This window comes from Bos indicus x Bos taurus, chromosome 19, assembly GCF_003369695.1.
Source record: "Bos indicus x Bos taurus breed Angus x Brahman F1 hybrid chromosome 19, Bos_hybrid_MaternalHap_v2.0, whole genome shotgun sequence".
NCBI lineage: Eukaryota > Metazoa > Chordata > Mammalia > Artiodactyla > Bovidae > Bos > Bos indicus x Bos taurus.
Window position 1 is genome coordinate 56555759 of NC_040094.1, and position 12724 is coordinate 56568482.

General features: G+C 41.7%; 1 protein-coding gene across 4 annotated transcripts in view; it reads left to right on the forward strand.

The window, feature by feature from the left end:
• The window catches only part of RNF157 (ring finger protein 157), a 74833-nt gene that overhangs the window by 1012 nt on the left and 61097 nt on the right, over positions 1-12724 (forward strand). The window contains exon 2 of one of the 4 annotated variants that reach the window (XM_027518649.1): positions 1164-1323. The exons of the other annotated variants lie outside the window; for them this stretch is intronic. The gene's annotated coding sequence lies outside the window, so the exon portion shown is untranslated. The remainder of the gene's footprint in view (positions 1-1163; positions 1324-12724) is intronic. 4 annotated transcript variants of the gene reach the window in all.

Here is a 12724-nt window from a genome sequence, read left to right on the forward strand (position 1 = left end):
CTTCCCTTCGCTTTGGACCTGATGAGGATTTTCATGATCTTGGAGAGATGTCAGAATTACAGCAGTAGAATAAAGACATGCTAATGAGATGAGCTGGTTTCTCAGCAGTCGATCCAGTTTGTGCCAGGTGAAGGCTGGGACCAGACAATGAACCTGCCCCCTGCCGTGTGTCTGCCAGGGCCGTGTCGCACACTGCTTTTGTGCCAAAGAATGAATCGTCGCAGACATGAATATGCTTTTGAGCGGCTTTAGTACAGTCTGAGATCAAGGGAGGCATCATTAGTGTTTTAATAAAGCTCTGGCTAATTACGACGTATGAACCCAGTGCTAAATAAAGGAGGCATGCATTTTCCTTTTTAGTCGACAAAAATATACACAATTATTTGTGGACTTTTCTGAAATCACTTAGCTTTTATTGATTCGCATATGGAGCGTGTTTTGCTGAAGTTGGAGTTCACTGCCTCAGAAGAGTATTCATCCATCCTTCACTTATCAGAATAAGCATAGGTCGATCAAAGTCCCCAAAGGATATTGATGCAACTGTGGATCTTGGATGATGATAATAAAAGGGTAATGGACCAAAATGAAACTTTCCCTAACCATCACCCTCCATACTTACAGTCTTCAATCATCATCTCTGCTCTACCAGTCTTTTTTAAAAGTTTCACCTAATGGTAACTCATTTTTAATCAGAGCTTTTGCATGAGAGAAATCTTTGTAGCAGGTGGACCAAATTTTGTATGTTGAACATAAAACACAGAAAATAGGAATCAGAACATTCATGTCCCAGTCAGCAGACCTCTGTGTACTTGAAACTTTATGTACTTGGCGTATATGTGCTAGTCTAGAGGCATCTGCTGTCTTTCACGTGATCTTTATCAGTATTATTGTTTTATTTATTTGGCTGTGTCGCCTCTTTTCGGCACACAGGGATCTTTCTCTGCAGAGAACGGACTCTCTCTAAGACTCTCTAGTTGTGGCTCGAGGGTTCAGTAGTTACAGCACAGAGGCTTAGTTGTTCCATGGCATGTGGGATCTTGGTTCCCTGACCAGGGATCAAATCTTCGTCCCTTGCGTTGCAAGGCAGATACAAGTCCCTCATGTGGTCTTTAAATTTACCTGACTATTGGATTATAATATTTTTTGTTTCTTTGGCCGGGCAGTGCAGCATACAGAGTCCCTACCAGAAATCGGACTGATGCCCCCTGCATTGGAAGCTTGGAGTCTTAACAGCTGGACCATCAGGGCAGTCCCTGGATTATAGTATTTGAGCCCCAAAGGAACCTTGCAGAGAATCTGGCCCCTGATCCATTCGTTTGGCGGGTAAGAAAATGGAGACTCAGAGAAGTGAGTTGGTAAAGGCCAAGGTTACCCAGCAAGTTAGTGCTCTTCTTACTAAACCGTCAGCCTCTGCCTTTCTTAAGGAATTGGATTTTGAACTCATCCTTGACGATTTGTGGAATGGAGGCTATTCTGCATCAGTATTGGTACAAAACTCAGAGGCCTGTCTCCCTGTTGAAGGATCAGACTGGGTTGATCTTGAGGTCTCCCTATCTTTGGTACCGAGAGTGAAACAAAGCAAACAGCAGAATCAGCTTTCTCCAGGTGACCAACCTGGCTGAGCTGGGACCGCCCTCTGGCTCACCAGGAAGTCTCTATAACTCCACAGCAAGCACAAGGTCATCTGTCCCTGTAATGATGGTCACAGAGCCCAGCAGAGATTGGTTTTTCTGCTTTTTGTATTTTTAAAGGAACCCCTTAATTTGGGGTTCCTTTAAAAGGTGTCTTTGTCCTTTAAAAGGTGTCTCCATATTGATAAGAAAGTCAGAGGCATGTTGACCTGGAAACATTTAAAAGATATTGAGAACAGCTGATTTCATGTTGGCACTTGGGTTTATAGCTTTTTTTTTTTTCTTCACTAGAGATAGGCGAAAATAAAATAGCCTAAAATTGTTTAGAATTAATTATTTGTTCGAGTTAGTCATATAGTCACATAGTTCAAAGTTGAAAAGAATGAAAAGGCATACAGTGAGAGTCTAGTTCTCACAGTGCTGTTCATCCACCCAGTTCCTCCCTGTATGCCGCCCTTACCTGCGTAACCGCTTTCTGGAATTCTTCCCGAGTTTCTTGTGTAAATACAAGTGTAACTACTTAGACTGCTCTGCACCTTGTTTTGTTTTGTTTTTTTTACTTGCAAAAATACTGGAGATCTTTTTCTATTATCTCCATATTAGGGTTTTTTTGTTGTTGTTGCTGTTATTGTTGTTCTTTTAAAAAATAAAACAACTATATAACATTCCTTGTTGTGTATACGCTATTGGTTTTTCACAGTCTCCTACTGGTGAACATTTGGAAGTGTCTTCCCGCCCCAGCCTTTTACTGTTACACACAATGCAGCAATGATTAACCTTATGCATATGTTCTCAGGCAGTTTTTAGCTTTGTTAATAAATACACAAATATTAATCATTTAAATAACAGGAGGTATGATGGGAATTTGTTGCTGTAGAGTGTTTCTACATTAGCATAGAAAGCTGTTTTTAACACTCTTCTGCACAGTGCTAAAAGGCACAGGGTTGTGCCTTTGTAATTTTTGAGTTGGAAGCCATTCTGGGCTTTTAAATCCTCCTCTGAGATCTTTGTTTCTTTCAAAGCCCACGATCATTTGTTCAGCAAAGGTATGGTTTTGCTGACGTGTTGTTTTTATGCGCGCAGGCCCAACTTTTGAAAGGTGTCTCCATATTGATAAGAGTCATTGGTTCTGTTTTTCTCTGTCCAGGAAGAAATAGCATACCGTAAAGACATTCATTTTAATTCAGTACCTGATAAATCAAGTTCATTTCCCTCTTACATATTTGAGCAAATTGGAAAATAGGAGTAATTCATTTTGCTCAGGTATTAAGAGGGAAACCTCTTATTATAAAAATTTAAGATGGGGAAGGGATAGTTAGGGGTGTGGGATGGACATGTATACACGACTGTATTTAAAATGGATAACCAACAGGGACGTACTCTGTAGCACATGGAATTCTGCTCGATGTCACTGGGCAGCCTGGATGGAAGGGGAGTTGGGGGAGAATGGTTACATGTATATGTGTGGCTGAGTCCCTTCGCTGTTCACCTGAAACTATTCACAGCATTGTTAATTGGCTATACTTCAATACAAAATGTTAAAAACATAAAAAATTAAAAATGGTGAAACTTCCCTAGTGGTCCAGTGGGTAAGAACATGCTTTGCAATGCAGGGGATTAGATCCCTGGTCGGGAAACTAAGATCCCACATGCCCCGGGGCAGCTAAACCCCCAGCCAAACACCGCAACCACTGAGCACCACAACTGGAGATCCCACGTGAGGGGACAAAGATCCCGCGTGAGGGGACAAAGATCCTGCGTGCTGCATCTCAGGCCTGATGCAGCCAAATAAGTAAATAATTTTTTAAAAAGTAAATAAAATTCAGAATGGTAATCAGAGTCCTGGGCAGCTAACATCATCATTCTCCAAATTTTTTGTTGTATTGGAGTACATATATGCTTGTCAAGTGGGTCTGTCCTAGGGCAAGAGCAGTTTCTAAAGTGTGGGTACCAAGTCTTTGCTGGTCGTACAGTTATAAAAGTTTCTCTTAGCTTTGTTGTTGTTTAGTTGATAAGTCATGTCTGGCTCTTTTGCAACCCTGTGGACTGTAGCCCGCCAGGCTCCTCTGTCCATGGGATCTCCCAGGCAAGAATACTGGAGTGGGTTGCCATTTCCTTCTCCAGGGGTCTTCCCAACCCAGGGATTGAACCCTCGTCTCCTGCATTGGCAGGTGGATTCTTTACCACTGAGCCACCAGGGAAACCTACTGCAGAGTAAAGAAGTATTTGGTTTTGGCAAATTTTGACTGATGCATTAACCAAAATTAAGCAGGTCTCTTGGGACTTCCCTGGTAGTCCAAAGTTTAAGACTTAGCCTTCTAAGGAAGGGGGTGCAGGTTCAATCCATGGTCAGGGAGCTGGGATCCCACATGCCTTGAGGTCGAAAAAACCAAAACATAAAACAGAAACAATGTTGCAACAAATTCAATAAAAACTTTAAAAATAGTCCACACATAAAAAAATATTTTAAAAACGTAAAAAATAAAATTAAGTAGGTTTCTAAAAATTTTAGTATGTACATTTAATACCATAATAAGGCTAATGGTTGTTCTATTTAATGATGGAGTCATAAAGATCAAGAGTTCAAATGCTGGTATTATTTTTGAATGCTTTAAAAGGTGGTAATTCTACTTTCGAAACCTCCAGTATTGTTGCTTTACTTGTACCTTACTTCATTGAGAGCAGACTGACTTCTTTCACTTTTCGATGCTGTCTTATGATTGAGGGCCTTTGATTTCCTTATATGATGGTGGTTATGTGCTTTGTTTCCTAGCAACCCTTTTCTCATTCTGTTTATTACCGTCAGTGCACATTATCGGGCACTGATGCACTGAGCTGTGTGCTAGTGTGTAGATTCTGATCCTGGGATTTTGATGCCTATGGCAAGCATCAGGACAGAAGCCCTCAAATCAGCTTTGTAGTTCATGATGAGGGTCACAGAAGGGAGGATTAACAATACAGGCTCTATGGTGGCTGTATCACCAGGGTTCTCCAGAGAAAGAGAACCCATGGGAGACGGACACATATAATTGGCTTCCATTATTGTGAGGCTGGCAAGTCTGAAAGTTGTAGGGCTGGCCGGCAAGCTGGATTCTCAGGAACTGATGTTGTATTCGTCAGTCTGAAATCTGTAGGAGAGGCTGCCAGACGAGAAGCTCAGGCAGGATTTCTGTGTTACTTTTTTTTTCCCCCCATACTTTAAACTGTTTATTTTGCATTGGGGTATAGCCACTTATAAGGAAATGGCAACCCACTCCAGTGTTCTTGCCTGGAGAATCCCAGGGACCGGGGAGCCCGGTGGGCTGCCGTCTGTGGGCTCACACAGAGTCGGACACGACTGAGCAACTTAGCAGCATAGCCAGTTAACAATGTTGTGGTAGTTTCAGGTGAACAGCAAGGGGACTCAGCTGTACATTTGTATGTAAGTCTTACAGCGGAATTCTTTTTCCTCTGAGAAACCTCAGTTTTGGCTTTTAAAGCCTTCAACTGATTGGATGAAGCCCATCCACATTCAGTTCAGTTCAGTTCAGTTCAGTTCAGTCGCTCAGTCGTGTCTGACTCTTTGCGACCCCATGAATCGCAGCATGCCAGGCCTCCCTGTCCATCACCAACTCCCGGAGTTCACTCAAACTCATGTCCATCGAGTCCGTGATGCCATCCAGCCATCTCATCCTCTGTCGTCCCCTTCTCCTCCTGCCCCCAATCCCTCCCAGCATCAGGGTCTTTTCCAATGAGTCAACTCTTCGCATGAGGTGGCCAAAGTACTGGAGTTTCAGCTTTAGCATCATTCCCTCCAAAGAACACCCAGGGCTGATCTCCTTCAGAATGGACTGGTTGGATCTCCTTGCAGTCCAGGGAACTGTCAAGAGTCTTCTCCAACACCACAGTTGAAAAGCATCAATTCTTTGGAGCTCAGCTTTCTTCACAGTCCAACTCTCACATCCATACATGACCACTGGAAAAACCATAGCCTTGACTAGACGGACCTTTGTTGGCAAAGTAATGTCTCTGCTTTTGAATATGCTATCTAGGTTGGTCATAACTTTCCTATTGGCCTTTAGGGGAATGCAAATCAAAACTACAGGTAGATTACCACTTCACAGCCACTAGGATGGCAATAATTTTTAAAAACAAATAGTAAGAGCTGGTGAGAATGTGGAGAAACTGAAATCCTGGTCTACCACTGATAGGAATGTAAAAAGGTACAGCTGCTATGGAAAACAGTTTAACAGTTCCTCAAATGCTTTGTTACTTTATAACTCAGCAGTTACAGTCCTAGGGGTGTGTGTGTGTGTGTATGTGTGCCCAAGAAAAATGAAAATAAAAATATTCCATACCAAAACATGTACATGAATGTTCATAGCAGCGTTAGTCATAGTAGCTAAGAGGTGGGAATAACCCTAATGTTCAACAACTGGTGACTGGAACATCTGATAAAATGTGGTAAATCCGTGCAGCAGAGTGTTATTCGTCAATGAAAAGGAATGACATATTGATATGTGCTATAGCTTAGCTGAAACCAGAGAGACACTACATGAAGTGAAAGAAGCCAGAGGCAAAAGGCCATATACTGTATAATCCCGTTTATATGACATGTCCAGAAGAGGCAAATCCATAGAGACAGAAAGGAGATTAGTGACTGCCAGTGGCTGGGGGAGGGGGAGATGAGAAGTGATTGCTAACAGGGTTTCTTTCTGGGATTATGAAAATATTCTAAAATTAGATAATGATGAATAGTTGCATAACTTGTGAATATACTAAAAAACCATCTAACTGTATGTTTTAAATAGATGGCTTGTATGGTATGTGAATTATCTCTCAATAAAGCTGTTTTTAAAAGGGACCTAGGACTTCCCCAGGGTTTCCTTGGTGGCTCAGATGTGAAGAATCTGCCTGCAAGTGCAGGAGACTCAGGTTCTATCCTTGGGTCAGAAAGATCCCCTGGAGAAGGAAATGGCAACCCTCTCCTGTGTTCTTATCTGGAAAATTCCATGGACAGAGAAGCCTGGTGAGCTATAGCCCATGGGGGTCACAAAAAAAGTCGGACACGTCTTAGTGACTAAATGACAGCAAAGAGGACTTCCCTGGTGGTCCAGTGGTTAACACTCTGTCTTCCAATGCAGGGGGTGAGAGTTCAAACCCTGGTTGAGGATCCCACATGCTCCGTGATGGGGCCAAAAATTAAAAAAAAAAAAAAAAAAAAGGACTTAGATTCAAGAGTTAGAACTATAAAACCCCTAAAAGAAGACATAGGAGAAGCTATGTATTTGTTTCAGATTGGGCAGAGTTCTTTGATACAATGCCAAAAGCTAAATCCATAAGGGAAAAAACTGATAAATTGGATTTCTTCCAAATTAAAAATGTTTTTACTTCAACCAACATTAAGGAGATGAAAAGACAAGCCACCTTCTGAATGAAAATATTTGCAAAACACATAGAAGATTTACATCCAGAATATTTTGACAACTCTTACAACTCAATATTAAGACGACAACTCAATTTAAAAATGGACAAAAGAGTTGAATAGACATTTCACCAAAGAAGATACAGGAATAGCCAATAAACACATGGAAAGATGCTCAGCATCAGTAGTTATTAGGGAAATACAATTAAAACCACAATGAGATAGCACTTCAAAACTGCTAGGAAAGCAACGGTAAAAAAGACAACATCAGGTGTTGGTGAGAATGCAGAGAAATTGGGATCCTTGTACCTTATGGATGGGAATGCAAAATGGTAATGGCCAATTTGGAAAAGAGTTTGAGAGTATCTTAAAAAGTTAAACATAAGTTTACCTTATGATCTAGCGTTGCACTCCTCTTGTTGTTCAGTGGCTCAGTCGTGTCTGACTCTTTGCGACCCCATGAACTGCAGCACACCAGGTCCCTGTCCTTCACCATCTCCTGGAGCCTGCTCAAACTCATGTCCATCGAGACAATAATGGCATCCAACCATCTCATCCTCTGTCGTCCCCTTCTCCTCCTGCCTTCAGTCTTTCCCAGCATCAAGGTCTTTTCCAATGAGTAAATCTATTCAAAAGAAATGAAGACATAGATACCCACCAAGACATGTGTTCAATTGTTCATAACAGCATTGCTCATAATGATCAAAAAACTGAAAGTAATCCAAATGTCCATCAACTGGTGAATGGATTAACAAAATAAGGTATATTCATACATTACAATACTATTCAGCAATTTAAAGAAAACAGCTATTGATATATGCTACACAATGCAGATTAACCCCAGAAGCATTGTGGTAAGTGAAAGTAGCCAGAAACAAGATGATGTACTATTGTAAGTGTCCATTTGTGTGGACTAGAAACAGCAAATACAAAGAAATAGAAAGCAGAGCAGGGTTTGCTTAAGGCTGGGGGTGGGAGGGGAGTTAGTTGTAAATGGACATGAGGGAGCAGTTTGTGGCGGTGATGTTTTCAACTGGATTGTGGTGATACTTGCCAAAGTCATTGAATTGTAACATGGATGAATTTTATGCTGTGTATGTTATACCTCAATAAAAACTGTTTTTAAAAATAACAGTAAAGAGACTTCCCTGGTGGTCCAGTGGTTAAGACTCTGAGCTCCCAATGAGGGGGCTCGGGTTCGATCCCTGGTCAGGGAACTAGATCCCACACGCAGCAAAGATGGACGATCCCGAATGCTGCATCTAATTCCCGGCACAGCCAAATACATAAATAAATATGAACAAAGGCAATACCGAGTGTTTTATGCCAGTTGAATAAAATCAAGAGAAGAGCTTGAGGACACCCCTGGTGGTCCCGTGGTTAAGAATCCGTTGGCCAGTGTGGGGGACACAGGTTTGATCCCTGGTCGGGGAAGATTCCACATGCCTCAGGACAACTAAGCCCGCACACCACAGCTACTGAGCTCGTGCTGTAGAGCCAGCGAGCTGCAACCACTGAGCCCAAGGGCAGCAGCTCCTGAAGCCCTCAAGCTCTAGAGCCCTTGCTCCGCGACAGGGGAATCCACCACGGTGAAAAGCCCCCTGGCTGCAACGAGCAAGCAGCTCCTGCTCACCACCACTAGAGGAAGCCCGCCCCGTGCCACAACTAAGGCCCAGAGCAGTCAAATAAAGAAGTAAATGCTGAAAAGAAAGACGTAGTGTTGAAGTCTTCTGAGCGTTCATGAGGTGAATGAAGAGTGAGAAAAGACAGTTGGCCTGGTTGGTGTTCCAGAGAAGAGCTTCAGTGCAGTGGTAGAAACTGCTGTAAAGATTGGAGGGGGTGTTGGATGTGGGGGTGGGAGCAGACAGAGGATGGAGGAATGGATGGATGGAGGAATGGGTTGGTGGATGGATGGGCTGGTGGGTGGATGGGTTGGTGGGTGGATGAGTGGGTGGGTGGATGGATGGGTGAGTGGTTGGGTCTTAAGGCATTTGTTTTTGTATTTGTTTTTAAGCCAGGGAGAGAATATGTTTGTAGAGGCAAACAAAAAGCCAGTGGAGAATGAGGAATGGAAGTCTTGAGTAAGAAGGATGGTTGCTGGTGAGGTCTGGAGGAGGTAGAGTTAGTTGGGAATGAGAACCTAGGTGAAAAATAATGCTTGCGATGGGGAAAATAGGAATATCTTCTTGAGATGGGAAGAAAGTATGAATACAAATATAGGGAAGTTGAAGGTATTGAAACTTTGGTAACTGAAAAGGGTTTTTAAGGAGTGCCACAAAGTAGAAGGAAAACAGGTAGAAGGGTCAAGGTTGGGGACTTGAGAAGGTTGGAAAGGTTTGGGTCCATTGACTGTGCCTTGCTGTATATACTGTGAAGCTACAGTTGTTAAAACCATATTGTGGGACTTCCCTGGTGGTCTAGTGGCTGAGACAACCACACTTCCAATGCAGGGGCCCTGGGTTTGATCCCAGGTCAGGGAACTAGATCCCACATGCTGCAACTAAGGGTTCACATGGCACAGCTAAAAGCTCCTGCACAGCACAGCTGAGACCCTGGGGTGTGCCCCGCCCCCCCAAAAAAAAACCCTATATTATACTTGTTCAGAATAGAATAGGACCCAGATCTAGATTATATATATATATATATATAGCATGATAAAAATCAAATTTCAATTAGTGGAGGAACCCATGGGCCACAACTTTTGAGCCTGTGCTCTAGAGCTCAGGAAGCACAGTTAAGGAAGCCCAGACATCTAGAGCCTGACTGAGCAGCAAGAGAAGCCACTGCAATGAGAGGCCCAGGCCCCGCAAGTAGAGAAGAAGCCCCACTCGCCGCAACCGGAGAAAGCCCAGCAGCAATGAAGACCCAGCACAACCATAAATAAATAAGAAAGTAAAATAATTAGTGGGGGAAATGGAATAGTCAAGAAATTATGTTAGTGATGTTTCCTATTTGGAAAAAAAAAAAATTAAACCCTTATCTCACACAGTTCACAAGGACAAATTCCAGATGTAAAAACAATTAAAAAAAAAAAAAGACAGGCAAGCAACATAAACTAGAAGTAGAGAGCATTTATCAGGAGGGAAACAGTTAATTCAATCTGGACACTCAATGGGATTACAGTATAATAATAGTTAAGAGCACACACAGGCTCTGGAATAAAAATAGCTGGATTTGGGGCATGACACTGCCTCTTCTTAACTGTGTGACCTTGGACAAAGTCCTTAACCTCTCTGGGCATTCAATTCCTCTTTGGTAAAATAAGGAAAAAAAAAATAGTTAACACCCACCTTATAGGGTTGTAAGGAATAACCTATGTAATATTTGTTAGTATAGCACTGGTATATAGAGTAAGCTTTCAAAAAGGGGTGATTATTAGATAGTCATTAAGAACAATGAGGTTGGGAATTCCCTGGTGGTTCAATGGTTAGGACCTGGCTGGGTCTGGGTTCAATCCCCTAAGGAACTAAGATTTTGTAAGCTAATTGGAGTGGGCCAGAAAAAAAAGAACAATGAAGTCAATCCATAAGTCCATAAGTACAGACATGGAAAGATGCCAGTGTTACATTAGAGAAAAAAAAGCTACATGCAGATCAATATGAGTAATATTTTAAGTAGGTTAAAAAACAAAGTAAAGCAAAACCGAAAACTTGAATGTGCTTGTATATGTATAGGAAAACCTAGAAGGCTGCAAACTGTTTTTTGTTGTTTGGGGGGAGAATCATTATCTTTTTTAAGTTAATTAATTTTGTGTTCGGCTGCTCTGGGTCTTCACAGCCGTGCACAAGCTTCCTCCGGTTGCCGCGAGCAGGGGCTACTGTTCGTGAGGGTGCGCAGGCTTCTCACTGCAGTGAGTTGCTACAGAGCACCGGTTCTAGGCACGTGGGCTCAGTAGTTGCTACGAGGTGTGTGGAACCTTCCCAGACGGGATCTAACCTGTGTCCCCTGCACGGGCAGGCAGATTCTTAACCACTGGACCGCCAGGGAAGTCCCCCCAAATTAAGAGTTTTTGTTTGTTAACATTTAGGGTATCCATTAAATACAGAGTTGAGGAAAAATGAGAAGTGTCAACTGCCCTTTATTGTGTGATGTAATAGTTCATAGTGGTTTGGTGGCAAATGTCAGAATATCTCACTGGGGCAGACATAAATTCTGGAATCCACTGGGTAACATTTACTTTCGTTATGATGTTAGGAGTATACCCCAGGAGTGTGGTTCATTGGGTAAACGATTTTAGATTGTTAATTTCGAGATATTTCTTTTTCACATGGTGACTAACAAAGAGCTGTATTCTTCTCAGCAGATAGTCGAAAAAAGAGTGTGACTAGCACCTGAAAATGTTTTTATATTGATTACATGTTGAAGTAATATTTCAGATATATTGGGTTGTTAGAATATCCAACATTGGGTTAAATAAAATATATTCAAATTAATTTTGATTATTTTTACTTAAAGATATGGCTCTTAGATAATTTAAAATTACATATGCGGCTTGCTTTTTTTTTTGATCATGCCTCAAGACATGTGAGATCTTAGTTCCCTGACCAGGGATTGAACCCTTGACTCTACAGTGGAAGACCAGAGTCAACCACTGCACCTGCAGGGAAGTCCTGTCATGGTGTATTATTACTGAACAGTGCTGATCTGGAAGAACAGTAGTAGTGTAATTTTCTTCCCTTGTAAGTAATTTTTTTTTTAATCTGGATGCCTTTTTTTCCTCTAATACTAAATATATATATATATATATATATATATATATACACACACACACATATATATTCTGAATTGTACTAGTACTGATCATTCTGGGCCATACTTTATGGGGTTTTCCCCCTTGATGTTTTATTTTTATTGTGGTTAAAAATGCATAACATTAAACTTACCACCTTAACCATTTTCAAGTGTTAACAGTTCATTAGTGTTAAGATCTCTAGAACTTTTTCTTCTTGCAAAACTGAAACTATACCCATTAATCACTGACTCCCCCTTTTCCCTCCCACACACGCCTTGTTTTAACTACAATTTGGGGGGTGAGTGATAAGTTAGGAGTTTAGGACTAAAATGTCTGCACTACTATATGTGAAGTAGATGCCAACGAGGACCTGCTGTATAGCACAATCAGGCATACTCTTTACTCAGTATCTTGTAATAACTTGTAATGGAAAAGTATATCTATAACCGAATCACTTTGCTATACTCCTGAAACTAACACACCATTGTAAATCAACTATATTTCATAAAAACTTTTCTTAAAAGTATATAATTTTTGTGTATGATGGTGGCTTCTTTTTTCCAGTTCTACTGAGATATAATTGACAACATTCTGTAAGTTTAAGGGGTACAACATGATAATTTGATCTGTGTGTATCTTGCAAAATGATTACCACAAGATACGTCTTTTTAAAAATAAGGTTTAGATTTTTTTTAATTGAATTTATTGTTGGCTGCACTGGGTCTTCATTGCTTTGCGAGGGCTTTTCTCCAGTTGCGGCGAGCTGGGGCTGCTCTCTAGGTGCACTGACTTCTCTCGTTGCAAAACATGGGCTCTGGGCACTTGAGCTCAGTAGTTGGGGCTCTTGGGCTTCGTTGTTCTTGGCATGTGGAATCTTCCCGGACCAGCGATCAAACCAACATCCTCTACATTGGCAGGTGGATTCTTAACCCTTGGACCGGGGACGTCCCAAGATGT